The following is a 16,238-nucleotide window of genomic DNA, read 5'->3' on the forward strand; positions in this document are numbered from 1 at the left end:
TGTGAAGGTACCAATACATTTCGTTCATCTCGCCGTTTCAATTCCCTCCTCGGACTCTACTTTTCTTCTCAGTCTTTACTTTCGTTTCCCCAGTTCAGCTCAGATGGGTAGATTTGAGAAATTAGTAAAAACTCCAGCCGCTATGGAGGCCTTTAGGGCTAAATACCACATTCCCCCGAGGGTTGGGCTGCAATACTGTCCTCTTGAAGGAGTACTGACAGATAGAGGTGAGGGAGAAGTCGTTATCCCCATGATTGCTTTCATAGAGGGAGGGATGACACTTCCCATACATAGGATTACAAGGGAATACCTGTTCAACCATAGGTTGACGCCGTATCAGTGTGCCCCGAATATGTTCAAGATACTAGGCTGTGTAGATGTCTTAGACGAGCGGATGAATCTAGGCCTTACTTGGCACGATGTGGCTTATCTGTACGAATGTCACCGCCTCGGGGATGAGGGGTATTATCTTAAATCCCGGAACGAGGACGTTAGGTTGATCTCTTGTCTCCCAATATCCAATAAGACCGTGAAGAATGACTTCCTTATTGCTTCTGGGGAGTGGTTCGATGGTATTCATTGTCCAACTCGGGCAAGAAACCCAGGTGCGGCGTTTTTAGGATCGGTCCTTTTTGGGAAAGGATTTAGTATTGAGGGTTTATTTTTCTTGCTTTCTTTGTAATTGGAAAATTTCATGAACTAACCCCACTTTTCTTGGCTGTTTGCAGATAAAGTTCACGTCGCTCCTCGGCTAAACTTTGTGAACGTGCTAGCGTTGAACTACCTCCTTAGGTCGGAGATTTACGTTTCCGAGGACGGACAGTTGCGTGCAGCCCATCTAGTTCTGGGCTATCAACCTCTGAGCAGCTCTTTCCAGGTATCGGTCACGCTATAAGGGCTGGCAGTCCGAGGTTGGCTAGGATTGACGTGTCCAAGGACGGGTTCCTAGCTGAACACGATCTGCCACCAGTTGTGTTGCCCGGTGTTAGAAATCCCTACTTAGCAGAGCAGCTACCTCCGCCAAACGAGCCTGGTGTTGCCGTTCAGGTTGAAGAGGAAGCTGAATCATCTCGTCTTTCCCTTGAGGAAGAGATAGACGAGTTTTATTTTGAGGAGGAAGTTCAGCAAACCCCCTTGGTGGAACTTTCCGATCCCGAAGGAGAGCGGGACCGACATTCTGCAGTTGGCGTTCCTTCCCTCGTTATCTGCTCGGACGATACTTCGGACGAAGAGACAGAGCCCATGACAGGAAAGGGAAAATCTCTAAAGGAGCTGATGGCCTCTCGAGGGAAAGGTCAGTCATTGAAAGGTCAGTCATCGAAGGGACCACCTCCACCACAAGTCAAAACCCTTCCTCTTGTGGTCCCTCAGGGCATTTCGGAACCTGGTCTTAAGGTTAATCCGGACCTGAAGAGGAAGAGGCCGGTTGACACCCCTGAGGAGGGTGAGGTGGCTGCTCAACCGACCAAGCAGCAAAAGACTGCTCGGGCACCAAGGAGCAGAAGGGGCAACTCCTCGGAGAGTCGGGACGAGGAGAGTCTTGCGGAGGTACGTGCTACCCCGCGTGTATGGAGCCCCAAGTTGGAGCTGGATGGGGTTGCCATCCCCTACAATGCTTCGGTCAGAGAGTACAACCAAGGCCGAGCTGGGTACGTGGCCGAGGCCTTAGAGCAACCCCTACTCCTTCCTCGGGACATGGAGGCTTATAGGCGGTTCTCTCAGCCCGAGATCTTCCTATCCCTTAAAAGGGATCTCGCGATGGTAAGTAATCCTTCTACTGTTTCATTAATTTTTTTTTTGACCTTGTTAGATTTTTTTTTTTTTTTTTTTTTTTTTTTTTTTAAAGCACTCTTGTTTCGTTCGTAGATTACTCAGCAGGTATTTGTTGCTGAGGAATTCTGCCGAGGTAACCGTAATCGGGCTGAGGCTGAGACCCTGGCTCGGACGGAGATGGAGAAAACCTTGGGGTCCCTTAAACACGATCACCTTAAACTCACGGACGAGTTCAAGGAGTCGGAGAACCGGCGCAAAAGTGCAGAGGCTGGTTTGAAGAGTGCCGAGACCCAGGCGGAGGACCAGCGCAAAGAGCTGTACTCAACACAGATTAACCTCGCCACCCAGAGGCAGGCAGTGCAGGATCTCAAGACTGCCCTGCAAAAAGTCGAGGATGAGCTGAGGCGGGTCAAAGAGGAGGCCCAGCTGATCCGAGAGGCTATAGAGGCTGAGAAGAATGCTGCACGCCAGCTCGGGGCCGAAGAGACGGAGGCCAGGCTATCCGAGGAGATCCCCGAGGTGTGCAGGGATTACTGCAGTACTTCATGGGCTCATACTCTCGATACTGCAGGAGTTCCTGCGGATTTAGCACTAAGACTGCCCGAGAACATCTTCTATCCTCAGGAGATCCGAGAGAATCCTGATGACACCCAAGTGGCTTCAGAGCAGGACTTGGCGGCCCCTGATGCCGTCCTTGTGCCTGATATGGTGAAGGATCCCGCCGCAGACTCTACCATCGAGATTCCTCCTCCTCAGCCCGAGCAGAAAGAAGATCCTCCTGCTAAGGCTTAGCCTTTTAGGCTTTTGTTCTTTGTACTCTTTCTCTTTTTTTTTTTACTGAGAGTCGTTCTATTTTCCCATTCTTTTGTAAGGACCTCTCTTTCTAATGTATTCGGAATATTAATATAAAATGTTGGTTTTGCTCACTATGGATGTATGTCAGTAGCGCTCTTCTTTAAACACTTGCAACGATGTAGATACGGGTAAACGGTTAAAATAAAATGGGTTTGTGGGCTGCGCATTTGAGGGTTGCGATGAGGCCAGACTGCGCGCACGCATTAAAATGATTTCCTCTAAGTAATAATCTCCCAATCTATCATAAGTAATAATTTCCCCTAAGTTTGTGGTCCGAGGAGCCATGCAGGACTTAGGTTCTGTTTAAAACTAATGAATAGTTGCCTTAGGTATTAATTTCCCCTAAGTCTGTGGTCCGAGGAGCCATGCAGGACTTAGGTTCTGTTTAAAACTTATAAAAATTGTCATGAGTAATAATTTCCCCTAAGTCTGTGGTCCGAGGAGCTATGCAGGACTTAGGTTCTGTTTAAAACTATGAATAGTTGCCTTAAGTATTAATTTCCCCTAAGTTTGTGGTCCGAGGAGCCATGCAGGACTTAGTTCTGTTTAAAACTTATAAAAATTGTCATGAGTAATAATTTCCCCTAAGTCTGTGGTCCGAGGAGCCATGCAGGACTTAGGTTCTGTTTAAAACTATGAATAGTTGCCTTAAGTATTAATTTCCCCTAAGTCTGTGGTCCGAGGATCCATGCAGGACTTAGGTTCTGTTTAAAACTTATAAAAATTGTCATGAGTAATAATTTCCCCTAAGTCTGTGGTCCGAGGAGCCATGCAGGACTTAGGTTCTGTTTAAAACTATGAATAGTTGCCTTAAGTATTAATTTCCCCTAAGTCTGTGGTCCGAGGAGCCATGCAGGACTTAGGTTCTGTTTAAAACTTATAAAAATTGTCATGAGTAATAATTTCCCCTAAGTCTGTGGTCCGAGGAGCCATGCAGGACTTAGGTTCTGTTTAAAACTATGAATAGTTGCCTTAAGTATTAATTTCCCCTAAGTCTGTGGTCCGAGGATCCATGCAGTACTTAGGTTCTGTTTAAAACTTATAAAAATTGTCATGTAGACCAGCAAGCAGTGGATAGTCACGAAACAAAATGTGGGCGAAGCCATTTTCATTAATAATAATATCTTCTGAGGTTATTTATATTCCATGGTCGAGGTACAGCTTTTTCATCCAAATCTTCTAGATAGTAGGCGCCTATCCCGGCTACGGACGTTATACGGTATGGTCCTTCCCAATTGGGCCCCAACTTGCCCCAAGAGGGGTTCTTTGCGCTGCCGAGAACCTTCCTCATCACGAGATCACCTGGGCCGAGGGGTCGTAGTTTAACATTGGCATCATATCCCTGCCTCAGCTTCTGGTGATAATAGGCCATATGAATCGTTGCTTTTTCCCTTCTTTCCTCGGCTAAGTCTAGACTTCTTCCCAACAACTCATCGTTACCGTCTGGGGTAAACGAGATAGATCTTAGCGTGGGAAAGTTGTTCTCGATTGGGAGCACGGCCTCTGCCCCATAAGTCAATGAAAAAGGGGTCTCACCGGTTGACCGCCGTGGCGTTGTCCGATAGGTCAATAGAACGTGTGGGAGCTTTTCTACCCATCTCCCCTTTGCCTCATCCAGCCTTTTCTTCAGTCCGTTTACTATGACCTTATTCACGGCCTCAACCTGCCCATTTCCTTGGGGATAGGCAGGGGTGGAATATCGGTTAATGATCCCAAGCTCGCGGCAATACTCCCTAAAGTTCTTACTGTCGAACTGCAGACCATTGTCGGAAATGAGTGTACGCGGAGTCCCGAAGCGGGTGATGATGTTCTTCCAGATGAATTTTTTGGGCATCCACGTCCCTAATGTTGGCCAAGGGTTCAGCTTCCACCCATTTAGTGAAGTAATCAGTTCCGACTATTATGTATCGTTTGTTCCCCGTAGCTTTGGGGAAAGGTCCAACTATATCAAGCCCCCATTGTGCGAACGGCCATGGGCTAAAGAGAGGGTTGAGAACCCCTCCGAGTTGGTAGATATTCGGGGCGAATCTTTGGCACTGGTCGCACTTCTTGGCGTATTCTTGGGCCTCTCTTTGCATGTTCGGCCACCAATACCCTTGGGTGAGTGCCCTGTGTGCCAGCGACCTTCCTCCGGTATGACTTCCACAAATCCCCTCGAGTAACTCCTCAAGTAGAGATTCGGATTCTTCTGGATGTACACAGAGTAGGTACGGTCCAGAGTAAGAACGTCGATATAGTTTGTGGTCCTCTGATAGCCAGAACCGAGGAGCATTCTTTCGTATCTTCTCGGCTTCCAATTTTTCCTCCGGCAAGACGTCGTTTTGAAGGAAGTTCTTTATGGGGTCCATTCAGCTGTGACTCTTTCTGATCTGATGGACTCTGGCCGGGCTTCTGCTGATGGGGCTTGCCTGGGCTAGATCTTCAACCAGGATCATTCGCGGCAGATTATGCGCCGAGGACGTGGCGAGAGTGGCCAGCGAGTCTGCATGGGTGTTTACACTCCTGGAGATGTGCGTCAGATTGAAGGATTCAAAATTCGTCTGTAGCCGCTTGACTTGTCCCAGATATTCTTGCATCCTAGTATCTCGAGCTTCCAGCTCACCCATCACTTGTCTGACCACCAGTCTGGAGTCCGAGAATGCTTCTATTATTCTACCGCCCAATCTTTGAACCATCGTTATCCCTTGAAGTAAGGCTTCGTATTTGGCTTCATTGTTCGTGGCCGAGAACCCGAGCCTCAATGATTTTTCAATGACAGCACCGTCCGGGGATGTTAAAACTATCCCCACTCTTGACCCTCTCTAGTTAGCTGCGCCATCCACGTAGACCTTCCATTGCATGGTCCCAACTGCTGAAATCGCACCAACCGACTTTCCATCCATGTCTTTCTTCTCGATTATTGTTTCTATAGAGGGCTCAGCAAACTCCGCTACCAAGTCTGTGAGGACCTGTCCTTTGATGGAGGATCTGGGCATATATTTAATATCAAAGGCTCCCAGGAGCGCACTCCACATGGCGATCCTTCCTGTATAGTCAGCGCTTCGAAGCACTGCTCGAAGGGGAAGCTGAGTTAGAACGATGACCGTGTGCGCCTGAAAGTAATGAGGAAGCTTCCGGGTTGCATGCACTATCGCCAGAATTGCCTTTTCTAAAGGAAGGTACCGTACCTCGGCCTCATGTAATGATTTGCTCACATAGTAAACCGGTCGCTGCACCCCATTATCATCCCTATCAGTACCAAGCTTACAGCATGGGGAGCTACAGCGACATATGCAAACAGCACCTCATCTGCCTTAGGGCTGGACATGATTGGTGGTCGAGACAGGTAGTCCTTAAGCTCTTGGAAAGCCTGAGCGCAATCCTCCAACCATTCGAACCCTTTCCATTTGTTTATCAGGAGGTAAAAAGGCCGACATCAATCCGCCGATCGCGATATGAACCGGTTTAATGCCGCAATCATGCCAGTGAGCTTCTGCACTTCCTTCGGATTCCGAGGAACCTGTAGGCTATTAATGGCTTTGATTTGGTCGGGACTTACTTCTATTCCCCTGTGGGTGACCATGTACCCTAGGAATTTCCCAGACCCGACCCCGAATGAACATTTGGAAGCATTCAGCCGCAACCGGTGCTCTCTTAAGATAGCGAAGATTACTCCGAGGTCATTCACTTGCTCGGAAACCCTTTTGCTCTTCACAACCATATCATCTATATAAACCTCAATGATCTTGCCCAGCTGTGGCTCGAACATCCTAGTCATCATCCTTTGGTAGGTTGAGCCTGCGTTCTTCAGCCCAAACGGCATCACCTTATAATGATAGTTTCCGATGGGCGTCATGAAAGCCGTTTTCTCTTGGTCATCCAGCGCAAGGGGTATCTGATGATAGCCCTGGAAGGCGTCCAGGAAGCTCATTCGAGGGTGGCCCACGGTTGCATCCACCAATCGGTCGATTCGGGGTAGGGGGAATGGGTCCTTCGGGCACGCCTTGTTCAGGTCCGTGAAGTCCACGCAGACCCTCCACTTCTCTGTCTTCTTTCTTACCACCACCGTGTTCGCCAACCATTTGGGATAAAAGACCTCTTTGATAGCCCCTGCCCTTTTCAATTTCGCCACTTCGTCTCTTACGGCACTAGCGTGTTCCTTCGAAGGACGTCGGGGTGGCTGTTTCTTCGGGGCCAAAGAGGGGTTGACGTTCAAGTGGTGACAAATAAGGCTGGGATCAACTCCCGGGGCGTCGTAGGCGTCCCATGTGAACACGTCGACATTTTCTCTGAGAAATCTGACCAGCTCCTCTTTTTCCTGAGAAGGTAATTCAGAGCCGACCTGAAAGAACTTCTCTGGGTCATCGTTGACAGCGATCCTATCTAAACTTTCACACCTTATCTCCTCGGCCAGCCCATCGTCTTGCTCTGCCGAGGCGGCTGATTGCTATAAACTTTCAGAGGTCGAGGACTCGGCATGGGGCCGATATAAGATGGCAGCCACCATACACTGCCTGGATACGGCCTGATCTCCTCGGATCTCTTCTACTTGTCCTCTGGATGGGTATTTTACTTTTTGGTGAAGTGTGGAGGTCACGGCTTCCAGGGCATGGATCCATGGCCTTGCAACTATTGCGGTGTAGGGTGAATAAGCGTCGACCATGATAAAATTCACCTCCACCACTTCCGCCCCAGTCTGTACAGGTAGTCGGATTTGCCCCTTTGGCGTAACAATCCTTCCCTCGAAGCTGAGAAGGGGGGAGTCATAAGCTGCCAAATCTTCTGGCTTCAGGTTCAGCCCCTTGTATAGATCAGGGTACATTATCTCTACTGCACTTCCCGAATCCACCAACACCCTTTTCACGTCGAAGCCCCCAATCCTCAGCGTGACCACCAAGGCATCATCGTGAGGTTGAATAGTTCCTCTCTTATCCTCATCCGAGAATCCCAGTATCAAAGAGCCTCCCTTTTTTAACCTTTTGGGTTCCCTTTGCCTGCCCTCGGAGGGGAGCCGATCAACAGCTAACACCCTGGGGACGGGTGGCCCCGTTCTTCCTGGTGCAGCGAGGATGACATGTATCGTCCCAGTGGGGGGTCTTAAGGACACGTCCTTTCGAGTCTCTTGTGTTGCTTGGCCGGGATGGCCACTCGATGGGTGCAGCAGGTGACGTAACTTTCCTTCTCGGACCAACTGATCTAGGTGATTCCATAGATTTCTGCAGTCCTTAGTAGTATGCCCATGGTCCTGATGATAGTGGCAGTACAGGTTCTGGTTATGTTTGGAAGGGTCTCCAGCCATCTTTCCCGGTCACCTGAAATAGGACTCATCCCTTACTTTCTCCAGTACCTGTTGTACTGGCTCTCTGAATACGGCATTCACTGTTTGCGGGGTGCTCTGCCCAGCCTGTCGCGAAAAATCTCTCCTCGGCTGACCAGGGTTGTGCCGTTCCGACCTGAAATCATTTGCTTTGGGGGGGATAACCTTCTCCTTTCCCCGCCCTTGCAGCTGATCTTCCTCCACTCTTTTGTACTTGTCGATCCTATCCCTCAACTGATCAACGTTAGCGACCGGTTTACCAGTGAGGGATTTCCTTAAGCCATGGTCGGTGGGGAGCCCGCTTTTGAATGTGCTGATAGCGACAGCATCATGGTTGTCATCCAGGTCGTTATGCACTTCCCAGTATCTATCCGAGTATGCTTTCAGAGTCTCTCCCTCGTGCATGGATAAGGACAATAGCGAACCGAGGGGCCTGGGGATTCTGGTGTTGGTGATAAAGCGGGAGCAGAAATCCCGAGTGAGCTGCTTGTATGAGCTTACGGAGTTTGTCTTCAGGCCGTTGAACCACCTCATCGCCATTGATCCCAAGCTGGACGGGAAGATTTTACACATAAGGGCTTCATTTTGCTAGTAGATCGCCATCTTTTGGTTAAATTGACTCACGTGCTCCACCGGGTCTACTCGACCGTTATAGATGGCGAATGCCGGCTGGTTGAACCGTCGAGGCAGCTTAGCCCCTTCAATTCTATACGTGAAGGGGGACCTTGAAACCTGGTCCAACGCCTTCTTCATGGCATCGTTTCCCGAACCCTTGCTGAATGTGCTCTCATATTTCCGCATAGGGCGTGGTTCCTTTTCGTAGGAAAATGTTTCACTTGGGGGTGTCCTTGACCTCCGTCGGTAACTCGTATCCTCCGCATTAGAGGACTCGTCTGAGTCTGAAGGAGATCGTTTTCGCTGTACCCGTCGCAGCTTTCTCTTCAGATCATCTATCTCTCGCTGCATGGCCTGGTGACTATTTCGCCTCTGGGACACGTGACTACCTATCTGAGTGTGACTCTGGCTTGTCCGGATAGTATGCACACTTCCCTCACGATTTCCCCTGTGGCCTGGGTTGACGGGGTTATTTTGCCTTTGGGACTCGGCGGGTTGTGTCTGTTGGGAGTTAGCCTGGTGAGGATTCTCCTGGTGTGGACCTAGTTCTGCCATGCTTGACCGTTGTGCTAGCTGATGCCCTAGTTCTTCCCACAGACGGCGCCAATTGTAGTTGCACGATTTTCCTGGCCCAAATTCTATTGATCAAGCCTTGGCCCAAAGCGCAACCCACAATATATTATTTGTAGAGGATGGGTCAAAGAACTTAGTCTCAGTGAGCCTATTCGGTCTGATGCATGGACAGTATTGTTGCAGAAAATAAAAACACAAGAATGGATCTCTCACGTATGATTCTATTTCTTCGGTTCCTAATACAGTTTTTCCGTCCCTTTCTTTGAGGGACTCCAATACATTATATAGTTCCCCTCCTCTCATCTCAACCTTACACTTGTTGATCATCTAAGCATCTACTTGAGCACCTGTCCCATTAGACGCCCTCATCTCTCCCTTTGTGAGTTGCAGAGGCCAAGGTGGTACTGTTCAGGGGTCTTTTCCTCATTAATGCGGCCAAGAGGATGGTTGGGGCGCAATTAATGTGGTGGTGGCAGCTTTCCATGAGATATTTTGGATTTTATTCATTTTATATGTTGGGAGGATGAACTGAAATGGATGGGGAGAGTTCCTCGTCTGGGCTTCGTGATGTCCGAGGAGGAGTTACTCCTCGGACAGGTTTCCTTGGCGTTATTGGGATTGAGTAATGCTTCATATGTGGTTTATCTTCGGACAGGACGCTCCTCGAACGGGCCTGAATTTAGAATAGCCCATTATTTTTGGGCCGGGCCCCACAGAGATTTTTTCTAATCTATAGCCTATTTACCTTGAATGATAAATTTGTAGAAGTTGATAAAACGTGTCAAATTTCAAGTTCTTAGTAGTTCAATTTGGTCTCTCAATCATTAGTTATGTTAATTTAGTCCCTTAACTTCCAATGTCAATTGATCCTTAGTTTTTCTCACCCTTTTAAGTTTATACAAAACTAGCTAATGTGGCAAATTGAGTGCATGCAAAACGATTATTATAGAAAATGTAAAATATTTAAAAATTAGGTCAATTTCAACTATTAGTTCTGTCAAAAAATAAATAGGTGATAGACTCTGTACATTGTACTGGTTTGGAAAGTTGAGTGAATAATTGACACAATCAATACTGGTTTGGAAAGTTGAGTGAATAATTGACACAATCAATGGTTGAGAGACGAAGTTGAACTTTCTCCAATACTATAATATTTTTTATAATTTTCCTTGGAATAAATTCCCATACATAGCATCTTATATGCAATGTTGACTATCTTATGAACAGTCAACGTATGAATTGGATGCAAATGGGTTCAAGTTAGCTTAACTGGTAAAGTTTTTGATAGTTGAATAAGAGATATGAGGTTCAATCTTTGCCTACACCAAAAAATCGATCTCATGATAAAGAGCATAATTATCAGAAGCAGATGTCATAGGTTAAAACTTTATTAAAATATATATATGAATGGAATGCTCTTATGAAAGTCAACATTTTATATAAGCTTGTGAAAATGCTAAAGGTGCAAAATTTTTATTCCTGACTCACGACTTGATGCTAATTGATGTTATTAGGAGGATTTGAAATTTTTTTTTTTAAATATATAGTCCCATTATGATTTTTTTTTCCTTCAATGATCTAATTGGGAATCCATATAAAGGTCAAATAATCCACTCTTGTATATGGCTTAATATAGATTAATAAAAATTTTGGTTTGGAATTTGCGATTCTCCTTCTAGCAGTTAATGTTGTTGACTCCAAGCAACTCTATGTAGTGAAGTACTATAGGTGGTGAAGCTTAGAGCCTAACCTAATGTACCAACAAGAGGGCTGACCGAGCACCATGATAGGGTGAGACCATGGATCCTAGTGCACGATGGTCTTTGCTATAGTTTAACACCTACCAAGGAGATTTAGAACCTTGGTACACAACCAACAACTTAAGCAAACTATGGAAGATCTAGGAGAGGGCCACAATCTAATAGAAATACACCCAGCAAACCAGAATAGTGCCCAAATTTAACAACTGTGGCCTCCGCATTAAAAGGTGTTCCCACCTACCAAGGGCTACATTTATTATTGAATAACTAGCCCAAGCAATACTTCTCACCCAATAATCCACTTGCCTCCCTAAAAGGTGGAAGAGACACTTAATGGGACAATTATCTCTTAATCTTCCCCACACAATCCCACTACTAAAGGGAGGGATCACTAGTATAAAAAGGACCCTCCTCCACCTAAGAAGGGGATCTAGAAAAATACATAGAGAGAGAGAGAGAGAGAGAGGTGTAATCCATTGTATGATCCTATACCTCGGCCAAGATGAAGAGAATAATAAAAGCTGATTCATATTAGTTCCAATTTGTGTCTGTTAGCTCTTTTAACTTGATTGTCAACCTAGTTTCCCCCCATTGTAAATTATTAGCTCGTATTCTATAAATTAATTGTGTCGATCATTTACCATTTCCTTGGGGGTATTTGGACCCACACAATTCCCTTTGCTACTTTTTCTAGACATAGGAGAGCATGGGCTAGATACTGCCTACAAGTATGCAGTGGGACTCAAATGACATTTAACTTCATGGGTCTGACATGAAAGAAAAGGTATTTTGCATGGCTAGTGAATTAAAGGTTTGCTAGGGCTATTACAAAGTAGCCTGTTTAGAGCTAAAGATTTAGGGCAGATTATAATAGTTACATTGGTAGCAAAATGCGAAGTAAAAATGTCACTAAGGAGGTTTGTAAAGGTGCAAGGAGGCAGGCTTGGTTTGAGATTAAAATGGAGCATGAATTAGCCGATATTCTGGCACTTAGTTTATTCTGTGAACAAATTCAAAGGGCAAAACTATTGAAGTTATTAAAACCAGATGTTTTAGTTAAGAAGATTGCACAAGAAGGCGAGTCCAAAGGGCTCCTATTTAAAAAGGTTCCCTATATTAAGAAGAAGAAGAAGAAGGCACAAGAAGCCAGGGCATTTTCTATAATATCTAATTTGATTGCTAACGATGGGATATATGATAATTTAAAGGGCTTGGAATTGTAAAAGGGTTTAAAGTTTGTATTCTCAACATAAATGCAGGGTTGTAAAAATCTAACAAATTGTGCAGAAAGAAGATGCAGCAACTTTCTGGACAGTAACAAAGTTTTTAAGATAGGGCGGTTTACGAGGTTAATTAGAAGATAAGGATAAAATTAATTATAAAATGAGCTTCCACAAATAAGATGTAGGTTTGTTTTAAATGTTAAAAGAGGCTTGACATGGTAAAGCATTCAGCTTGTTAGAAGCTTTGAGCAATACCCATAAACCATATCTGTCAACTGCAAGTTTGTATCATTAAAAAAGAAGAGAGAGATTGAGGATGCATTAAAACCCTTTTTTTGGTTCCCCCGGGGGGGGGGGGGGTTCGATAAAAAAAGTGCAGTTCTCTTTCACCAAATAAACTGTTTTAGGCAAAGTGATATAATCATTCCAAATCCAATTATTGTTGTGCCTCCTGCACCTTCCTTCCTACCATCCCAATATCTCAATAACTACTTTGGCAGCAAGTCAGTAACCCATAAACCTGAAACAAGGAAACATTTGCATCCATAACCAAAGTGCAACTAAACACTATAGTGATAGCTTATTAACATTTTCTCTCCACTGTTCTTGGACAAAAACCTGTCCATAATAATAGTTTTCTATTGAGGATATTTTTTACTATTAAAATTTATCCTAGCTCCAATAGGTGCTCTGGAAGCCCTAAAAATTTCTTTATTTCATAAATTCCAAACCAATTCCTCCTCTCCTACAAGATACACATTCACTAAATCCAACAGTTAAGGGCTAGGAATTACAAAAGGGTTTAGAGCTTGTATTTTGAACATAATAGCAGGATTTACAGAAAAGAAGTCACAAATTGTGCAGAAACAAGTTGCCAAAATTTTCAAGAAACAACACAAAGGTTTTAAGATAGGGTTGTTTAAGGAGCTAATTAGAAGTTAAGGCACAACTTATATGGGGTGCTTCAACAAATAAGGAGTAGGTTTTTTGTAAATCTTAAAAGAGGTTTGCCGAGGTAAAACTTTGAGCTTTTTAGAAACTTTGAGCAATACCCATAAAACATACTCGTCAACTATAAAAGATCAAAAAGAGGAGAGAGAGAGAGAAAGAGAGAGAGAGAGAGAGAGAGAAGGGGAGAACCTTCAAGAAAGAAAAATCTATAGCATCTGGAAAGTTGAAGAAAGAAAAGGATAGGAGGGAGAGAGAGAGCATCAAAAGTGCAATTATTTCTTTAAACTCTATGGAAACATAGCTCCAATAGGTTCTTTTGAAACCCTACAATAAGATTGGACATCAAACTTTCTATACTTCATTAAATTCCAAACCATTTCATCATCTCCTACAAGATACACAATCGCCGTATCCAACAGTTATGAAAATGAAGACACTAACTCTAGTGGCCCCAACTCTTCTCTGCTCCTACAGATCTTTTCCTATGATGAAGAAGCCAATGCAATGAAATAAGAAGCCAATGTTGCAATCTTATAAAAACTACCTCGAAGAAATTTGGATACAATCTTAGTGGGACCTCTCCAAACCAAGGATCATGATTAAAAAAACACACAAAAATAAATCATGCATGCTATCTAGCATTAAAAAAAATCCTTCAATATAAATCACAAAAAAAAAAAAAAAACTATTATATGACCAACTACCTTCTTAAGTTTCTACAAAAAATCATGGTGCAGAACATCTCACTATTGACAATCTTCCACTACTACTAGTCCCTATCTTCCTTATATTTCAGCCTAGAATACAACTCCAAAAGGTCTCAAAAGGTGCGAGGGGGAGTCATTTGAACAGTAGTTTAAGTGGAGTGGCTATATCTTTGATGAAACTATTGAAGTTTTTTTTTTTTTTTTTTTTTTGATAAAAGAAACTACTGAAGTTATCAAAACCAGATTGCACAGGAACACAGGAAATTCCCTCCAATTTCTTAATTAGTTGTTGAGGATAGGATAAATGATAAGTTAAGGGCTGGAGCTGTAAAAAGGTTTTGAGCTTTCATATGAACATAATAGCAAGGTTTGTAGGAAAGAAGTTTGAAAAATTGTGCAGAACAAATCATAAAAATTTTCTGGACAGCAGGAGAAGCTTTAAAATAGAGTGGTTTAAGGGGCTAATCAGAGGTTAAGGTACAAATTATATGGCCAATTCCAACAAATAAGAACTAGGTTTGTTTTATATTTTAAAAGAGGATAAACGATACAAAACTTTGAGCAATACTCGTAAACCATATTTGTAAACTGTAACAATGTATAAAGAACAGCGAGAGTAAGGATGCATCAAAACATTTGTTATTAGTTTCTTTTCAAGTAAAGATTTATTTATAAACATTGAGTACAACTTTAGTACATTGGAGATATAATGAAGAACCTTCAAGAAAGAAAATTTACAGTGTCTGTAAATTCGTAGAAGAAAGGGATAGGAGAAAAAGAGAGAGAAAGGGAGGGTGAGGGGAAGCAGCCTATAGAAGACATCCTACTGAGGAGTCATTGACTAAAAAAGGAACTTCAGCTATTATCAACATCCTCAAAAGTGCAGTTATTTCTTTTTCACCAAATATACCATTTTAGGCGGTGTGGTATAACCATTCGAAATCCCATTATTGTTGTACCATCTTCACCTTACTTCCCACCATCCTAATATCTCAACAACCTACTTAGTCAACCGCTAAACCTAAAACAAGGAAACAATTGCAGCCATAACCAAATTATAACTAAACACTGTAGCAACAGCCTATCGACATTTTCTCTCCACTACCCTTGGACATAAAACAGCAGTCTATACCAACAACTAAGAAAAGGAAGACACAAACTCTAGATCCCCTTACTCTGCCCCACTACAACAAACCTTTGGCAATGATGAAGATTATCCACTGCAACCAAATAAGAAGCCAATTTGGCAATCTAACCAAAGCTATCACAAAAGAAATATGGATAGAATATTAGTGTGACCTCTCCAAACCAAGGATTGTGCTTAAAAAAAATAAATATAAGCATGCATGCCAACAACCTAAAATTTCAGCCCAAGGTAAAAGGCCCATCAATCCTTTGTCTTCTATTCATCTATGTTCATTTTTCTTTCTTATTATTATTAGATATCAGATATCAGAGCAGCATTGGTTCTAGCAAGAATCAAAGTAGAAGAGAGAGCCACTACAGTTAATAAGCTGAGTTTGAGTCCCAGGCTTTTAGAAATGCACCTAAACCTCTCATCTATGATGTCAAAGGCAACATCACCAGGGTGTCAACTATGATGTCGTTAGGGAGACAGATGTTTCTTCCTTGGAGGATCGGTGTATATGGCCCCATCATTTGTAGAGAGAGAGAGAGAGAGAGAGAGAGAGAGAGAGAGAGAGAGAGAGAGAGAGAAAGAGAGAAGGAAAGTAAGAGAATTATGATTATGAAAGAGTGAGTGTACTTAGGTGTGTTAGCATCAAATATATTCCCAAGATAAAACAGTTATCTAATTATTACTTGAGAAAATATGTGCTTGCAAGATGTATAGTGCTAGGAATACAAATAATGCTATAGAGTTGGGAGGTCAATGGACAATGTACAATGTCATAGGGATACTGCTGTAACTATTGCTCTGATAGAGGTTTAATATGATTTTTTTTTTCCTTTGTTCAAAGAAAATAATTTATGCCATAAATTTAAAAAGAAATCAGGATGAATTCCTCTGGTATCAACAACAAGCGAAGCTTGTGCTATAGAAAGAGAGTTTGAGAATTCAAATATTTGTCAATATCAAGTTGTTGAAAGTAAAATGGAACCTCTTCCAAAGGGTTTCCAAATATATAGATGACTAGCTGATGTCCATGCAAGAAACCAAATATGGTTCAAAAATATTCTTGGGATGACATACAACTAAAGTGGTATATGGATTCTCCATCAACTGAATTTCCTCATAAATAAGTTGGGTCACTAAAATCCCATCAATGCAGTGGAAAAGTAAATGTTCCTCACAACCTAAAATCTCTATATGCCTTTAAGTTCTTCCTCATTAGCCAAACTAGTTTAGCAAACAAATCCCTTAGTAGTATAAACCATACCATGTTTCTTTAAAATAAAGAACACAACAGTACTAACAGAAACACAACATTTCAGCCCCTAAACATGTCAATTCACATCCGCTGAC

The sequence above is a fragment of the Quercus lobata genome, chromosome 4 (assembly GCF_001633185.2).
Source record: "Quercus lobata isolate SW786 chromosome 4, ValleyOak3.0 Primary Assembly, whole genome shotgun sequence".
Classification (NCBI taxonomy): domain Eukaryota; kingdom Viridiplantae; phylum Streptophyta; class Magnoliopsida; order Fagales; family Fagaceae; genus Quercus; species Quercus lobata.